This window comes from Hypanus sabinus, chromosome 18 (assembly GCF_030144855.1).
Source record: "Hypanus sabinus isolate sHypSab1 chromosome 18, sHypSab1.hap1, whole genome shotgun sequence".
Taxonomy (NCBI): Eukaryota; Metazoa; Chordata; class Chondrichthyes; order Myliobatiformes; family Dasyatidae; genus Hypanus; species Hypanus sabinus.
In genome coordinates this window covers 65,772,849-65,792,087 of record NC_082723.1, presented here as the reverse complement: position 1 = coordinate 65,792,087, position 19,239 = coordinate 65,772,849, and the positions used below count along the sequence as shown (strand labels likewise).

The window sequence follows — 19,239 nt, the reverse complement described above, 5'->3', positions numbered from 1 at the left end:
GTGCCCTCTGGTCCTAGACTCCCCCACTATAGGAAACATCCTCTCCGCATCCACGCTATCTGTGTCCTCTGGTCCTAGACTCTCCCACTATAGGAAACATCCTCTCCACATCCACTCTATCTGTGTCCTCTGGTCCTAGACTCCCCCACTATAGGAAACATCCTCTCCACATCCACTCTATCTGTGCCCTCTGGTCCTAGACTCCCCCACTATAGGAAACATCCTCTCCACATCCACGCTATCTGTGTCCTCTGGTCCTAGACTCCCACACTATAGGAAACATCCTCTCCACATCCACTCTATCTGTGTCCTCTGGTCCTAGACTCCCCCACTATAGGAAACATCCTCTCCACATCCACGCTATCTGTGTCCTCTGGTCCTAGACTCCCACACTATAGGAAACATCCTCTCCACATCCACTCTATCTGTGTCCTCTGGTCCTAGACTCCCCCACTATAGGAAACATCCTCTCCACATCCACGCTATCTGTGTCCTCTGGTCCTAGACTCCCCCACCATAGGAAACATCCTCTCCACATCCACTCTATCTGTGTCCTCTGGTCCTAGACTCCCCCACTATAGGAAACATCCTCTCCACATCCTCTCTATCTGTGTCCTCTGGTCCTAGACTCCCCCACTATTGGAAACATCCTCTCCACATCCACTCTATCTGTGTCCTCTGGTCCTAGACTCCCTCACTTTAGGAAACATCCTCTCCACATCCAATCTATCTGTGTCCTCTGGTCCTAGACTCCCCCACTATAGGAAACGTCCTCGCCACATCCACTCTATCTGTGTCCTCTGGTCCTGGACTCCCCCACTATAGGAAACATCCTCTCCACATCCACTCTATCTGTGTCCTCTGGTCCTAGACTCCCTCACTATAGGAACCATCCTCTCCACATCCACTCTATCTGTGTCCTCTGGTCCTAGACTCTCCCACTATAGGAAACATCCTCTCCACATCCACTCTATCTGTGTCCTCTGGTCCTAGACTCCCCCACTATAGGAAACATCCTCTCCACATCCACTCTATCTGTGTCCTCTGGTCCTAGACTCCCCCACTATAGGACACATCCTCTCCACATCCACTCTATCTGTGTCCTATGGTCCTAGACACCCCCACTATAGGAAACATCCTCTCCACATCTACTCTATCTGTGTCCTCTGGTCCTAGACTTCCCCACTATAGGAAACATCCTCTCCGCATCCACTCTATCTGTGTCCTCTGGTCCTAGACTCCCCCACCATAGGAAACATCCTCTCCACATCCACTCTATCTGTGTCCTCTGGTCCTAGACTCCCCCACCACAGGAAACATCCTCTCCACGTCCACTCTATCTGTGTCCTCTCGTCCTAGACTCCCCCACTATAGGAAACATCCTCTCCACATCCACTCTATCTGTGTCCTCTGGTCCTAGACTCCCCCACTATAGGAAACATCCTCTCCACATCCACTCTATCTGTGCCCACTGGTCCTAGACTCCCCCACTATAGGAAACATCCTCTCCACATCCACGCTATCTGTGTCCTCTGGTCCTAGACTCCCACACTATAGGAAACATCCTCTCCACATCCACTCTATCTGTGTCCTCTGGTCCTAGACTCCCCCACTATAGGAAACATCCTCTCCACATCCTCGCTATCTGTGTCCTCTGGTCCTAGACTCCCACACTATAGGAAACATCCTCTCCACATCCACTCTATCTGTGTCCTCTGGTCCTAGACTCCCCCACTACAGGAAACATAATCTCCACATCCACGCTATCTGTGTCCTCTGGTCCTAGACTCCCCCACTAAAGGAAACATCCTCTCCACATCCTCTCTATCTGTGTCCTCTGGTCCTAGATTCCCCCACTATAGGAAACATCCTCTCCACATCCTCTCTATCTGTGTCCTCTGGTCCTAGACTCCCCCACTATAGGAAACATCCTCTCCACATCCACGCTATCTGTGTCCTCTGGTCCTAGACTCCCCCACCATAGGAAACATCCTCTCCACATCCACTCTATCTGTGTCCTCTGGTCCCGGACTCCCCCACTATAGGAAACATCCTCTCCACATCCACTCTATCTGTGTCTTCTGGTCCCAGACTCCCCCACTATAGGAAGCATCCTCTCCACATCCACTCTATCTGTGTCCTCTGGTCCTAGATTCCCCCACTATAGGAAACATCCTCTCCACATCCACTCTATCTGTGTCCTCTGGTCCTAGATTCCCCCAATATAGGAAACATCCTCTCCACATCCACTCTATCTGTGTCCTTTGGTCCTAGACTCCCCCACTAAAGGAAACATCCTCTCCATATCCACTCTATCTGTGCCCTCTGGTCCTAGACTCCCCCACTATAGGAAACATCCTCTCCACATCCACGCTATCTGTGTCCTCTGGTCCTAGACTCCCCCACCATAGGAAACATCCTCTCCACATCCGCTCTATCTGTGTCCTCTGGTCCTAGACTCCCCCACTATAGGAAACATCCTCTCCACATCCGCTCTATCTGTGTCCTCTGGTCCTAGACTCCCCCACTATAGGAAACATCCTCTCCACATCCACTCTATCTGTGTCCTCTGGTCCTAGACTCTCCCACTATAGGAAACATCCTCTCCACATCCACTCTATCTGTGTCCTCTGGTCCTAGACTCACCCACTATAGGAAACATCCTCTCCACATCCACTCTATCTGTGTCCTCTGGTCCTAGACTCCCCCACTATAGGAAACATCCTCTCCACATCCACTCTATCTGTGTCCTGTGGTCCCAGACTCCCCCACTATAGGAAACATCCTCTCCATATCCACTCTATCTGTGCCCTCTGGTCCTAGACTCCCCCACCATAGGAAACATCCTCTCCACATCCACTCTATCTGTGTCCTCTGGTCCTAGACTCCCTCACCATAGGAAACATCCCCTCCACATTCGCTCTATCTGTGTCCTCTGGTCCTAGACTCCCCCACTATAGAAAACATCCTCTCCACATTCGCTCTATCTGTGCCCTCTGGTCCTAGACTCCCCCACCATAGGAAACATCCTCTCCACATCCGCTCTATCTGTGTCCTCTGGTCCTAGACTCTCCCACTATAGCAAACATCCTCTCCACATCCACTCTATCTGTGTCCTCTGGTCCTAGACTCCCCCACTATAGGAAACATCCTCTCCACATCCACTCTATCTGTGCCCTCTGGTCCTAGACTCCCCCACTATAGGAAACATCCTCTCCGCATCCACGCTATCTGTGTCCTCTGGTCCTAGACTCTCCCACTATAGGAAACATCCTCTCCACATCCACTCTATCTGTGTCCTCTGGTCCTAGACTCCCCCACTATAGGAAACATCCTCTCCACATCCACTCTATCTGTGCCCTCTGGTCCTAGACTCCCCCACTATAGGAAACATCCTCTCCACATCCACGCTATCTGTGTCCTCTGGTCCTAGACTCCCACACTATAGGAAACATCCTCTCCACATCCACTCTATCTGTGTCCTCTGGTCCTAGACTCCCCCACTATAGGAAACATCCTCTCCACATCCACGCTATCTGTGTCCTCTGGTCCTAGACTCCCACACTATAGGAAACATCCTCTCCACATCCACTCTATCTGTGTCCTCTGGTCCTAGACTCCCCCACTATAGGAAACATCCTCTCCACATCCACGCTATCTGTGTCCTCTGGTCCTAGACTCCCCCACCATAGGAAACATCCTCTCCACATCCACTCTATCTGTGTCCTCTGGTCCTAGACTCCCCCACTATAGGAAACATCCTCTCCACATCCTCTCTATCTGTGTCCTCTGGTCCTAGACTCCCCCACTATTGGAAACATCCTCTCCACATCCACTCTATCTGTGTCCTCTGGTCCTAGACTCCCTCACTTTAGGAAACATCCTCTCCACATCCAATCTATCTGTGTCCTCTGGTCCTAGACTCCCCCACTATAGGAAACGTCCTCGCCACATCCACTCTATCTGTGTCCTCTGGTCCTGGACTCCCCCACTATAGGAAACATCCTCTCCACATCCACTCTATCTGTGTCCTCTGGTCCTAGACTCCCTCACTATAGGAACCATCCTCTCCACATCCACTCTATCTGTGTCCTCTGGTCCTAGACTCTCCCACTATAGGAAACATCCTCTCCACATCCACTCTATCTGTGTCCTCTGGTCCTAGACTCCCCCACTATAGGAAACATCCTCTCCACATCCACTCTATCTGTGTCCTCTGGTCCTAGACTCCCCCACTATAGGACACATCCTCTCCACATCCACTCTATCTGTGTCCTATGGTCCTAGACACCCCCACTATAGGAAACATCCTCTCCACATCTACTCTATCTGTGTCCTCTGGTCCTAGACTTCCCCACTATAGGAAACATCCTCTCCGCATCCACTCTATCTGTGTCCTCTGGTCCTAGACTCCCCCACCATAGGAAACATCCTCTCCACATCCACTCTATCTGTGTCCTCTGGTCCTAGACTCCCCCACCACAGGAAACATCCTCTCCACGTCCACTCTATCTGTGTCCTCTCGTCCTAGACTCCCCCACTATAGGAAACATCCTCTCCACATCCACTCTATCTGTGTCCTCTGGTCCTAGACTCCCCCACTATAGGAAACATCCTCTCCACATCCACTCTATCTGTGCCCACTGGTCCTAGACTCCCCCACTATAGGAAACATCCTCTCCACATCCACGCTATCTGTGTCCTCTGGTCCTAGACTCCCACACTATAGGAAACATCCTCTCCACATCCACTCTATCTGTGTCCTCTGGTCCTAGACTCCCCCACTATAGGAAACATCCTCTCCACATCCTCGCTATCTGTGTCCTCTGGTCCTAGACTCCCACACTATAGGAAACATCCTCTCCACATCCACTCTATCTGTGTCCTCTGGTCCTAGACTCCCCCACTACAGGAAACATAATCTCCACATCCACGCTATCTGTGTCCTCTGGTCCTAGACTCCCACACTATAGGAAACATCCTCTCCACATCCACTCTATCTGTGTCCTCTGGTCCTAGACTCCCCCACTTTAGGAAACATCCTCTCCACATCCACTCTATCTGTGTCCTCTGGTCCTAGACTCCCCCACTATAGGAAACATCCTCTCCACATCCACTCTATCTGTGTCCTCTGGTCCTAGACTCCCCCACTATAGGACACATCCTCTCCACATCCACTCTATCTGTGTCCTATGGTCCTAGACACCCCCACTATAGGAAACATCCTCTCCACATCTACTCTATCTGTATCCTCTGGTCCTAGACTCCCCCACTATAGGAAACATCCTCTCCACATCCACTCTATCTGTGTCCTCTGGTCCTAGACTCCCCCACTATAGGAAACATCCTCTCCACATCCACTCTATCTGTGCCCTCTGGTCCTAGACTCCCCCACTATAGGAAACATCCTCTCCACATCCACTCTATCTGTGCCCTCTGGTCCTAGACTCCCCCACTAAAGGAAACATCCTCTCCACATCCTCTCTATCTGTGTCCTCTTGTCCTAGACTCCCCCACTATAGGAAACATCCTCTCCACATCCACTCTATCTGTGTCCTCTGGTCCTAGACTCCCCCACTATAGGAAACATCCTCTCCACATCCACGCTATCTGTGTCCTCTGGTCCTAGACTCCCCGACCATAGGAAACATCCTCTCCACATCCACTCTATCTGCGTCCTATGGTCCTAGACTTCCCCACTATAGGAAACATCCTCTCCACATCTACTCTATCTGTGTCCTCTGGTCCTAGACTCCCCCACTATAGGAAACATCCTCTCCACATCCACTCTATCTGTGTCCTCTGGTCCTAGACCCCCACCATAGGAAACATCCTCTCCACATCCACTCTATCTGTGTCCTCTGGTCCTAGACCCCCACCATAGGAAACATCCTCTCCACATCCACTCTATCTGTGTCCTCTGGTCCTTGACTCCCCCACTATAGGAAACATCCTCTCCACATCCACTCTATCTGTGTCCTCTGGTCCTAGACTCCCCCACTATAGGAAACATCCTCTCCACATCCACTCTATCTGTGTCCTCTGGTCCTAGACTCCCCCACCATAGGAAACATCCTCTCCACATCCACTCTATCTGTGTCCTATGCACCTAGACACCCCCACTACAGGAAACATCCTCTCCACATCCACTCTATCTGTGTCCTCTGGTCCTTGACTCCCCCACTATAGGAAACATCCTCTCCACATCCACTCTATCTGTGTCCTCTGGTCCTAGACTCCCCCACCATAGGAATCATCCTCTCCACATCCACTCTATCTGTGTCCTCTGGTCCTAGACTCCCCCACCACAGGAAACATCCTCTCCACGTCCACTCTATCTGTGTCCTCTGATCCTAGACTCCCCCACTATAGGAAACATCCTCTCCAGATCCGCTCTATCTGTGTCCTCTGGTCCTAGACTCCCTCACCATAGGAAACATCCTCTCCACATCCACTCTATCTGTGTCCTCTGGTCCTAGACACCCTCACCATAGGAAACATCCGCTCCACATCCACTCTATCTGTGTCCTCTGGTCCTAGACTCCCTCATCAAAGGAAACATCCTCTCCACATCCACTCTATCTGTGTCCTCTGGTCCTAGACTCCCCCACGATATGAAACATCCTCTCCACATCCACTCTATCTGTGTCCTCTGGTCCTAGACTCCCCCACTAAAGGAAACATCCTCTCCACATCCTCTCTATCTGTGTCCTCTGGTCCTAGATTCCCCCACTATAGGAAACATCCTCTCCACATCCTCTCTATCTGTGTCCTCTGGTCCTAGACTCCCCCACTATAGGAAACATCCTCTCCACATCCACGCTATCTGTGTCCTCTGGTCCTAGACTCCCCCACCATAGGAAACATCCTCTCCACATCCACTCTATCTGTGTCCTCTGGTCCCGGACTCCCCCACTATAGGAAACATCCTCTCCACATCCACTCTATCTGTGTCTTCTGGTCCCAGACTCCCCCACTATAGGAAGCATCCTCTCCACATCCACTCTATCTGTGTCCTCTGGTCCTAGATTCCCCCACTATAGGAAACATCCTCTCCACATCCACTCTATCTGTGTCCTCTGGTCCTAGATTCCCCCAATATAGGAAACATCCTCTCCACATCCACTCTATCTGTGTCCTCTGGTCCTAGACTCCCCCACTAAAGGAAACATCCTCTCCATATCCACTCTATCTGTGCCCTCTGGTCCTAGACTCCCCCACTATAGGAAACATCCTCTCCACATCCACGCTATCTGTGTCCTCTGGTCCTAGACTCCCCCACCATAGGAAACATCCTCTCCACATCCGCTCTATCTGTGTCCTCTGGTCCTAGACTCCCCCACTATAGGAAACATCCTCTCCACATCCGCTCTATCTGTGTCCTCTGGTCCTAGACTCCCCCACTATAGGAAACATCCTCTCCACATCCACTCTATCTGTGTCCTCTGGTCCTAGACTCTCCCACTATAGGAAACATCCTCTCCACATCCACTCTATCTGTGTCCTCTGGTCCTAGACTCACCCACTATAGGAAACATCCTCTCCACATCCACTCTATCTGTGTCCTCTGGTCCTAGACTCCCCCACTATAGGAAACATCCTCTCCACATCCACTCTATCTGTGTCCTGTGGTCCCAGACTCCCCCACTATAGGAAACATCCTCTCCATATCCACTCTATCTGTGCCCTCTGGTCCTAGACTCCCCCACCATAGGAAACATCCTCTCCACATCCACTCTATCTGTGTCCTCTGGTCCTAGACTCCCTCACCATAGGAAACATCCCCTCCACATTCGCTCTATCTGTGTCCTCTGGTCCTAGACTCCCCCACTATAGAAAACATCCTCTCCACATTCGCTCTATCTGTGCCCTCTGGTCCTAGACTCCCCCACCATAGGAAACATCCTCTCCACATCCGCTCTATCTGTGTCCTCTGGTCCTAGACTCTCCCACTATAGCAAACATCCTCTCCACATCCACTCTATCTGTGTCCTCTGGTCCTAGACTCCCCCACTATAGGAAACATCCTCTCCACATCCACTCTATCTGTGCCCTCTGGTCCTAGACTCCCCCACTATAGGAAACATCCTCTCCGCATCCACGCTATCTGTGTCCTCTGGTCCTAGACTCTCCCACTATAGGAAACATCCTCTCCACATCCACTCTATCTGTGTCCTCTGGTCCTAGACTCCCCCACTATAGGAAACATCCTCTCCACATCCACTCTATCTGTGCCCTCTGGTCCTAGACTCCCCCACTATAGGAAACATCCTCTCCACATCCACGCTATCTGTGTCCTCTGGTCCTAGACTCCCACACTATAGGAAACATCCTCTCCACATCCACTCTATCTGTGTCCTCTGGTCCTAGACTCCCCCACTATAGGAAACATCCTCTCCACATCCACGCTATCTGTGTCCTCTGGTCCTAGACTCCCACACTATAGGAAACATCCTCTCCACATCCACTCTATCTGTGTCCTCTGGTCCTAGACTCCCCCACTATAGGAAACATCCTCTCCACATCCACGCTATCTGTGTCCTCTGGTCCTAGACTCCCCCACCATAGGAAACATCCTCTCCACATCCACTCTATCTGTGTCCTCTGGTCCTAGACTCCCCCACTATAGGAAACATCCTCTCCACATCCTCTCTATCTGTGTCCTCTGGTCCTAGACTCCCCCACTATTGGAAACATCCTCTCCACATCCACTCTATCTGTGTCCTCTGGTCCTAGACTCCCTCACTTTAGGAAACATCCTCTCCACATCCAATCTATCTGTGTCCTCTGGTCCTAGACTCCCCCACTATAGGAAACGTCCTCTCCACATCCACTCTATCTGTGTCCTCTGGTCCTGGACTCCCCCACTATAGGAAACATCCTCTCCACATCCACTCTATCTGTGTCCTCTGGTCCTAGACTCCCTCACTATAGGAACCATCCTCTCCACATCCACTCTATCTGTGTCCTCTGGTCCTAGACTCTCCCACTATAGGAAACATCCTCTCCACATCCACTCTATCTGTGTCCTCTGGTCCTAGACTCCCCCACTATAGGAAACATCCTCTCCACATCCACTCTATCTGTGTCCTCTGGTCCTAGACTCCCCCACTATAGGACACATCCTCTCCACATCCACTCTATCTGTGTCCTATGGTCCTAGACACCCCCACTATAGGAAACATCCTCTCCACATCTACTCTATCTGTGTCCTCTGGTCCTAGACTTCCCCACTATAGGAAACATCCTCTCCGCATCCACTCTATCTGTGTCCTCTGGTCCTAGACTCCCCCACCATAGGAAACATCCTCTCCACATCCACTCTATCTGTGTCCTCTGGTCCTAGACTCCCCCACCACAGGAAACATCCTCTCCACGTCCACTCTATCTGTGCCCACTGGTCCTAGACTCCCCCACTATAGGAAACATCCTCTCCACATCCACGCTATCTGTGTCCTCTGGTCCTAGACTCCCACACTATAGGAAACATCCTCTCCACATCCACTCTATCTGTGTCCTCTGGTCCTAGACTCCCCCACTATAGGAAACATCCTCTCCACATCCACGCTATCTGTGTCCTCTGGTCCTAGACTCCCACACTATAGGAAACATCCTCTCCACATCCACTCTATCTGTGTCCTCTGGTCCTAGACTCCCCCACTACAGGAAACATAATCTCCACATCCACGCTATCTGTGTCCTCTGGTCCTAGACTCCCACACTATAGGAAACATCCTCTCCACATCCACTCTATCTGTGTCCTCTGGTCCTAGACTCCCCCACTTTAGGAAACATCCTCTCCACATCCACTCTATCTGTGTCCTCTGGTCCTAGACTCCCCCACTATAGGAAACATCCTCTCCACATCCACTCTATCTGTGTCCTCTGGTCCTAGACTCCCCCACTATAGGACACATCCTCTCCACATCCACTCTATCTGTGTCCTATGGTCCTAGACACCCCCACTATAGGAAACATCCTCTCCACATCTACTCTATCTGTATCCTCTGGTCCTAGACTCCCCCACTATAGGAAACATCCTCTCCACATCCACTCTATCTGTGTCCTCTGGTCCTAGACTCCCCCACTATAGGAAACATCCTCTCCACATCCACTCTATCTGTGCCCTCTGGTCCTAGACTCCCCCACTATAGGAAACATCCTCTCCACATCCACTCTATCTGTGCCCTCTGGTCCTAGACTCCCCCACTAAAGGAAACATCCTCTCCACATCCTCTCTATCTGTGTCCTCTTGTCCTAGACTCCCCCACTATAGGAAACATCCTCTCCACATCCACTCTATCTGTGTCCTCTGGTCCTAGACTCCCCCACTATAGGAAACATCCTCTCCACATCCACGCTATCTGTGTCCTCTGGTCCTAGACTCCCCGACCATAGGAAACATCCTCTCCACATCCACTCTATCTGCGTCCTATGGTCCTAGACTTCCCCACTATAGGAAACATCCTCTCCACATCTACTCTATCTGTGTCCTCTGGTCCTAGACTCCCCCACTATAGGAAACATCCTCTCCACATCCACTCTATCTGTGTCCTCTGGTCCTAGACCCCCACCATAGGAAACATCCTCTCCACATCCACTCTATCTGTGTCCTCTGGTCCTAGACTCCCTCACTTTAGGAAACATCCTCTCCACATCCACTCTATCTGTGTCCTCTGGTCCTAGACTCCCCCACTATAGGAAACTTCCTCTCCACATCCACTCTATCTGTGTCCTCTGGTCCTGGACTACCCCACTATAGGAAACATCCTCTCCACATCCAATCTATCTGTGTCCTCTGGTCCTAGACTCCCTCACTATAGGAACCATCCCCTCCACATCCACTCTATCTGTGTCCTCTGGTCCTAGACTCTCCCACTATAGGAAACATGCTCTCCACATCCACTCTATCTGTGTCCTCTGGTCCTAGACTCTCCCTATAGGAAACATCCTCTCCACATCCACTCTATCTGTGTCCTCTGGTCCTAGACTCTCCCACTATAGGAAACATCCTCTCCACATCCACTCTATCTGTGTCCTCTGGTCCTAGACTCCCCCACTATAGGAAACATCCTCTCCACATCCACTCTATCTGTGTCCTCTGGTCCTAGGCTCTCCCACTATAGGAAACATCCTCTCCACATCCACTCTATCTGTGTCCTCTGGTCCTAGACTCCCCCACTATAGGAAACATCCTCTCCACATCCACTCTATCTGTGCCCTCTGGTCCTAGACTCCCCCACTATAGGAAACATCCTCTCCACATCCACGCTATCTGTGTCCTCTGGTCCTAGACTCCCACACTATAGGACATATCCTCTCCACATCCACTCTATCTGTGTCCTATGGTCCTAGACACCCCCACTATAGGAAACATCCTCTCCACATCTACTCTATCTGTGTCCTCTGGTCCTAGACTTCCCCACTATAGGAAACATCCTCTCCACATCCACTCTATCTGTGTCCTCTGGTCCTAGACTCCCCTACCATAGGAAACATCCTCTCCACATCCACTCTATCTGTGTCCTCTGGTCCTAGACTCCCCCACTATAGGAAACATCCTCTCCACATCCACTCTATCTGTGCCCTCTGGTCCTAGACTCCCACACTAAAGGAAACATCCTCTCCACATCCTCTCTATCTGTGTCCTATGGTCCTAGACACCCCCACTATAGGAAACATCCTCTCCACATCTACTCTATCTGTGTCCTCTGGTCCTGGACTCCCCCACTATAGGAAACATCCTCTCCACATCCACTCTATCTGTGTCCTCTGGTCCTAGACTCCCCCACTATAGGAAACATCCTCTCCACATCCACTCTATCTGTGCCCTCTGGTCCTAGACTCCCCCACTAAAGGAAACATCCTCTCCACATCCTCTCTATCTGTGTCCTCTTGTCCTAGACTCCCCCACTATAGGAAACATCCTCTCCACATCCACTCTATCTGTGTCCTCTGGTCCTAGACTCCCCCACTATAGGAAACATCCTCTCCACATCCACTCTATCTGTGTCCTCTGGTCCTAGAATCTCCCACTATAGGAAATATCCCCTCTACATCCGCTCTATCTGTGTCCTCTGGTCCTAGACTCTCTCACCTTAGGAAACATCCTCTCCACATCCACTCTATGTGTGTCCTCTGGTCCTAGACTCCCCCACGATATGAAACATCCTCTCCACATCCACTCTATCTGTGTCCTCTGGTCCTAGACTCCCCCAGTATAGGAAACGTCCTCTTCATATCCACTCTATCTGTGTCCTCTGGTCCCAGACTCCCCCACCATAGGAAACATCCTCTCCACATTCACTCTGTCTAGGCCTTTCAGCGTTCAATAGGTTTCAATGAGATCCCTCCTGAATCTTTTAAATTCTAGCAAGTACAGGCCCAGAGTCGTCAAACACTTCCCATACATTAACCCCTTCATTCCCAGGATCATTCTTGTGATCCTCCTCTATACCCTCAAAACTTTTCTTAGAGAAGGGCCCAAAACTACTCACAATACTGTCCAGAATCTCAACATTACATCCTTCCCTCCTTACAGCTAGCAGGACTGTGAATGACCTGCTCTGCGTTCCTGGAGACGAAGAGGCAACGCCCCCTTGAGAGCTTGTTCCACCTGTCCTTGGGGAGCACTGTCAGATGCTCCAGTGTTCTGACCCCTGAGGTTTCCAGCTTTTGGTCAGTCTCCAGCTGTTCCAGCTGTTCCACCTATCCTTGGGGAGCACTGTCAGAGGTTCCAGTGTACTAACCCCTGAGGTTTCCAGCTTTTGGTCAGTCTCCAGCTGTTCCACCTGTCCTTGGGGAGCACTGTCAGAGTTTCCAGTGTACTAACCCCTGAGGTTTCCAGCTTTTGGTCAGTCTCCAGCTGTTCCAAAGGGTCCTCAACATTTAACCCCTGCAGACAGGTGTCACCCAGAGCGGAGAGCTATGTGTGTACCTATTGTGTACTCCCTGTGTAAGGGGCTTGCGAGTCCTTGGGCAGGATTCCCTGAAGGTTAATTTGCAGGTTGAGTCAGTGGTGAGGAAGGCAAATGGAACATTAGCATTCATTTCAAGAGGACTAGAATATAAAAACAAATATATAATGTTGTGGTCAGACCACACTTATAACCGTATAACAATTACAGCATGGAAACAGGCCATCTCGGCCCTTCTAGTCCATGCCGATCGCTTACTCTCACCTAGTCCCACCGACCTGCACTCAGCCCATAATCCTCCATTCCTTTCCTGTCCATATACCTATCTAATCTTTTTTTAAACGACAAAATCGAACCTGCCTCTACCACTTCTACTGGAAGCTCGTTCCACACAGCTACCATTCTCAAACTTGGAATATTGTGAGTAGATCTGGTCTCTTATCTTCTGAAAGATGAGCTGCTATTGGAGAGGGTTCAAAGGAGGTTCATAACAATGATTCCAGGATAGAAAGACTTATCATATGAGGAGCGTTTGATGGGTCTGGGCCTGTACTTGCTGGAATTCAGAAGTGTGAGTGGGGACCTCATTGAAACCTATTGAATGTTGAAAGACCTTGATGGAGTGGACCTGGAGAGGGTGTTTCCTATAGTGGGGGAGTCTAGGACCAGAGAGCACAGCCTCAGAATAGGGGGATGTCCATTTAGGATGGAGATGAGGAGGAATTTCTTTAGCCAGAGAGTGGTGAATCTATAGAATTCGTTGCCACAGGTGGCTGTGGAGGCCAAGTCACTGGGTAGATTTAAGGCAGAGATTGATAGATTCTTGATTAATCAGGACATGAAGGGATATAGGGCTGCTGAGATTGGGCTGATTGGGCTGCTGAGAGGGAGAATGGATCTGCCATGATAGAATGGTGGAGCAGAGTCAATGAACCAAATGGCCTAATATCTTATTGTTCTATGGTCAATGCACCATCGATGCTGCCACACTAAGGATTAGAGTCCAAGAATATAGAGCAGTACAGCACAGGAACAGACCATTCAGCCCACAATGGTGTGCTGAACCAGCAAAAAAATGTAATTTGAAAATACCCAAAAACGAATCCCTCCTACCTACACAATGACCATATCCATTTCCTCATGTTATTGTGCCTGTCCAAACGCCTCTTAAAAGCCTCAAATGCATTTGTCTCTACCACCACACCAGGCAGCACAGTCCAGGCATCCGCCACCCTCTGAGTGAAAAACTCATCCCTCACATCTCAGTTGAAATTTCCCCCTCTCACCTTCAATACCTTGGGTATTAGACATTTCTACAATGGAAAACAGATACTCCCTGTACACTCTATCTTTGCCTCTCATAATCTTGTAAACCTCTTGCCTCAGCCTCCACCGCTCCAAAGAAAACTGCCCAAGTTTGTCCAGCCTCCCATGATAGCACACGACCTGTAAACGAGACATCGTCCTGATAAACCTCTTCCGCACCCTCTTCAAAGCCTCAACATCCCTCCTACAGTAAAGCGACCAGAACTGTGTGCAATACTCCAGATGTTTTATAAAGTTGCAACATAACCTTGTGATATTGAATTTAATGCCTTGACTAATAAAAGCAAGAATTCCATCAGCATTCCTGGTCATAGAGTCACAGGGACGTGTAGTATTGAAATCAGCCCTTCAGGCAGCGCACCATTGCTGACCAAGATGTCAATTGTGATCGCCTATGTCTGGTCCATCTCCCTCTGGACCTTTCCTATCCATGTACCCGTCCATGTGTGTTTTCTTTGTTGTGATTGCATCCACATCTGCCACTGCCTCTGGCAGCTCGGCCCATACAAAGAGCAAGATACTGAAGCATAACATAATTTCCATAGGTAGGAAATTCATTCATTCCACGCTAACGTACGGAAGTGACTGTCGGACGATATCAAAGCAAAACCAGAAGAGACTCGAAGCTGCAGAAATGTTTTTTGCGAAGAACGACGAATCTGTCATGGACGGACAGAGAAACAAATGAGGAAGTGTGGCAAGAAGGTTGGAATGAGAAGAAGAGAGCGATATCATCTATCCTCCTTGAGGACTGCAACCTTGTCTCAGTGATGACATGGAAAGCAGTGCTGGCTGGAGTCAAATCTTTGTGCTTTGGCTCTTGGTGGGGTCACCCATGCCAGACAGGTCAAAGGGTAGAGGTCAGTCTAAGAGTGGTCCATTGGTGCTCCAGGTTCGGGGGTTCAGCTCAGGGCTAACAACCCTGACCGGTCAGTCAAATTTGTTACAGAAACAGCAATGAAGATTCCTTCTACATCTGAGTGTGACAGTATTCCTGAGTCTCCACCCAGGATTTGTATGGCTGATGGGAGTGAAAACCGAGAGGAAGCTACTGACACGATGAAGGAAGCCCTGAACACCGCCAGAGACGGAGAACCTTCACTGCTGCCCTAAATTCCAGCGGTGTAATAGGCAGGAAGTAAGTAAGTGATATCATCAATCAGGAAACGGCAGCTGTGACATCTGCTGGGGAAAGAGAAACTCGAACACCTTGCCATGAAAGGAAAAAAACAAAGAAAGAAAATGTTTCACCCCACAGTGCAAGACATCCATGAGTTACTGCAAAGGATGGACAGACACAAGTTTTGAAGAGTTTATTGGAATTCACTAGATTAAAGACAGATAGACCATGATCATCCATGTTATAGGACACAGCACACGATGATGATATTGAGCAATACCCTCCTCTACCAATTTCTCTGGCAGCTCCTTCCATAAGACCATCAGCCTCTGCGTGGAAAACTTTCCCCTCAGGTTACCTTCAAATTCCTCCGCTCTCACCTTAAACTTCAGCCCTCCAGTCTTATCCCCACCCTGGAGAAAAGACTGTGACCATCGATAAGATAAAGATCAGCTTTCTTTGTCACAGATACATGGAAACATACAGTGAAATGCATCAAAGCAAGTCAGCAAGGATTGTACTGGGCAGCCCACAAATGGCAGTCAATCAGAAAAGATTCTCTTTATTCCCACTCTTTGCCTCCTGCTAATCAACTAGTGCTCTATCCATCTAGTATCTTTCCTGTAATACCCTGGTATATGAACTTGTTAAACAGCCTCATGTGTGACACCTTATCAAAGGCTTTTTGAAAATCCATGTAAACAACATCCATTGATTCTCCTTTGTCTAGTCTGCTTGTTATTTATTTGAAGAATTCCAAAAGATTTGTCAGGCAGATTTTCCCTGGAGGAAACCATGCTGACTTTGACCTCCAAGTACTCCGAAGCCTTATCCTTAACATTCCAGTCCAACATCTGCCCGACCACTATGGTCAGACTAAAGGGCCTGTAAATTTCCCTTCATCTCCCTCCCTCCCCTCTTGAAAAACAAAGTGACATTTGCAATTCCGGAACCGGGCCAGAATCTAGTGATTCTTCATTATTAATGCCTCCACGATCCCTTCAGCCACTTCTTCCAGAACCCTGGGGTGTAGTCCATCTGGTCCAGGTGACTTATCTACCTTCAGACCTTTCAGCTTCCCACGCAACTTCTTCCTTGTGATCACAATTGCACTGACTTCTCTTGCCAGCACTCTCAAACTCCCGGCATACTGCTAGTGCCTTCCACTGTGATGCAAAATACTTAATCGGTTTGTCTGCCTTTACTTTGTCCCCCCCGTACTACCTCTCCCACATCATTTTCCAGCAGTCCACTCTCACCTCGCTTTTACCCTTTATATATCTGATAAAACATTTGGCATCCTCTTTGAGATTATTAGCAAGCTTACCTTCATATTCCAACTTTTCCCTCCTTAAAGCTTTTCTAGTTGCCTTCTGGTGGTTTCTAAAACCTTTCAACTTCCCACTAATTTTTGCTCTATTATAATTATATGCCCTCTCTTTTGCTTTTATGTTGCCTTTGACTTCCCCCATGACTATCGTAACATTGTGATCCACAATTGTGTCATCGTGCCTCACCTTTGGGATGTATCTATCCTGCGCCTTCTGATTTGCTCCCAGGAATTCCAGCCATTGCTGCTCTGCCATCGTCCCTGCCAGTGTTCCCTTCCAATCAATTTGGCCAGCTCCTCTCTCATGCCTCTGTAATTCCCTTTTCTTCACAGTAATACTGATTCATCTGACTTTAGCTTCTCCCTCTCAAATTACAGGGTGAATTATATCTTACGATCACTGTCTCCCAAGGGTTCCTTTACCTTAAGCTCCCGAATCAAATCTGGTTCATTACACAGCAGCAAGTCTGGAATAGCTGATCCCCTGGTGGGCTCAACCACAAACTGCTCTAAAAAACTATGGGTATTCTATAAACTCTCTCCCTTGGGATCCAAAAGCAGCACCTACCTGATTTTCCCAATCTACCTGCATATTGAAATCCTCCATGACTAGTGTAACATTGCCCTTTTGGCATGCAGTTTCTGTCCCCTGTTGTAATTTGTAACCCACATCCTGGCTACTGTTCAGAGGCCTCTAGACAACTCCCATCAGATTTTTTTTTTTACCCTTGTAGTTTCTTAACTCTACCCACAAGGATTCTACATCTTCTAATCCTATGCCACCTCTTTCTAATGATTTGATTTCATTTTTAACCAACAGAGCAATGCCACCCCCTCTGCCTACCTGCCTGTCCTTTCAATACAATGTGTATCCTCGGATGTTAAGCTCCCAGCTACAATCTTTTTTCAGCCACAACTCAGTAATGCCCACAACTTCATTCATACCTGCCAATCTCTAACTGCGCTACAAGATCATTGACCTTATTCCATATACTGTGTGCATTCAAATATAACATCTTCAGTCCTATAGCTGTCACCCTTTACAATTTCGTCCCCCTTTTACAATGCAATTCATCCCACTGACTGCAATTTTGCCCTATCATCTGCCAGTCCGTCCTTTCAGTCTCACTACACACTGCCTCCGCTTGTAAACCAACTGCCTCATCCTCAGACGTGTCACTCCAGTTCCCTTCCCCCTGCCAAATTAGCTTAAACCCTCCCTAAAAGTTCTAGCAACCTGCCCACAAGGATATTGGTCTTCTCGGGTTTGGCTATAACCTGCCCCTTTTCTCCAGTTCATACTTTCTCTAGAAGAGATACCAGTGATCCGAAAATCTTAGAGCCTGCCCCCAACACCAGTTCCTGAGCCACACATTCACCTGCCAAATCACCCTATTCTTGCCCTCACTGGCACAAGGCACAGGTAGCAATCCAGGGATTACTACCGTGGAGGTTCTGTTTCTCAGCTCCCTAAACCCTCTCGCCAGGACCCTCCTCCCTTTACCTACCTATGTCATTGGTGCCATTAAGTACCAAGACATCTGGCTTGTCACCCTCCCCTTTATAATGTTATGGACCTAATTGGAAATGCCCCAGGGAGGCACCGTACCATCCAGGTTTCTACACAGAATCTCCTGTCTACACCACTAACTATGGAATCCCCTTCCCTCCTGAGCCGCAGAGACAGGCTCCGTGCCAGAAAGCTCCCCGCCCCAACAGTATGTAAAGTGCTGTGCTTATTAATGAGGGAATAGTTGCTGGGTTACTCTGCACTGTCTGCCTGTTACTCCTCCTCCTGCTGACAGGTACCTGCCTCCTGCAACCTAGGGGTCCCTGTAGCTCCTATCTATCACCTCCTCATTCTCCCGTAGAGTCGAAGGTCATCGAGCTGCAGCTCCAGCTCCTTGCCGCGGTCTCTGAGGAGCTGCAGCTCGATGCACCTGGTGCAGATGAGGTTATCTGCATGGCTGGAGTTCTCCCAGACTTCCCACATCTCACACGCAGAACAAAACACAGACCCTGGAGCCATTCTCACTGCACTAACAGACGCAGGATGGAGAAGGAGCAATTTACCAGATATTTACCTCACCCCAAGCCTGTTCTTGCCGAAGCCCGATGAGCCAAAGTCTGACACAGGGCTATCGAGGGCTGTGTATACGCGGTACTGAGAGCCATGTATACATGGCATCAAGAGCTGTATGTGCATGGTATTGAGTGCTGTATATATACAGTACAGAGGGTTGCGTGTGCAGTTCTGAGGGCTGTGTACATATGCTATCAAGTGCCGGGTGCATGCATGCAGTACTGAGGTCTGTATATATGTGTTGCTGAGTGCTTTTTATATGTGGTATTGGGGGCTGTGTCAACACAGCACTAAGGGTACAGGTATCAAGGGTTGCGTGTGCATGGCATTGGGAGCTGTGTATACGCAGTACTGTGGGCAGTGTGAGTGATACCAGGGGTTGTGTGTGGTACTGAGGACTATTTACACGTAGTGCTGGGGATGGCGTGTGTGTCGGGGGGCTGTGTGTGCGTGGTACTGAGGA

The 19,239-nt window shown here is 49.4% G+C and overlaps 1 protein-coding gene across 10 annotated transcripts in view; it reads left to right on the top strand.

Moving 5' to 3' along the window:
* Nucleotides 1–19,239, top strand: part of rimbp2b (RIMS binding protein 2b) — a 239,296-nt gene that overhangs the window by 131,816 nt on the left and 88,241 nt on the right. The window lies entirely within an intron of this gene.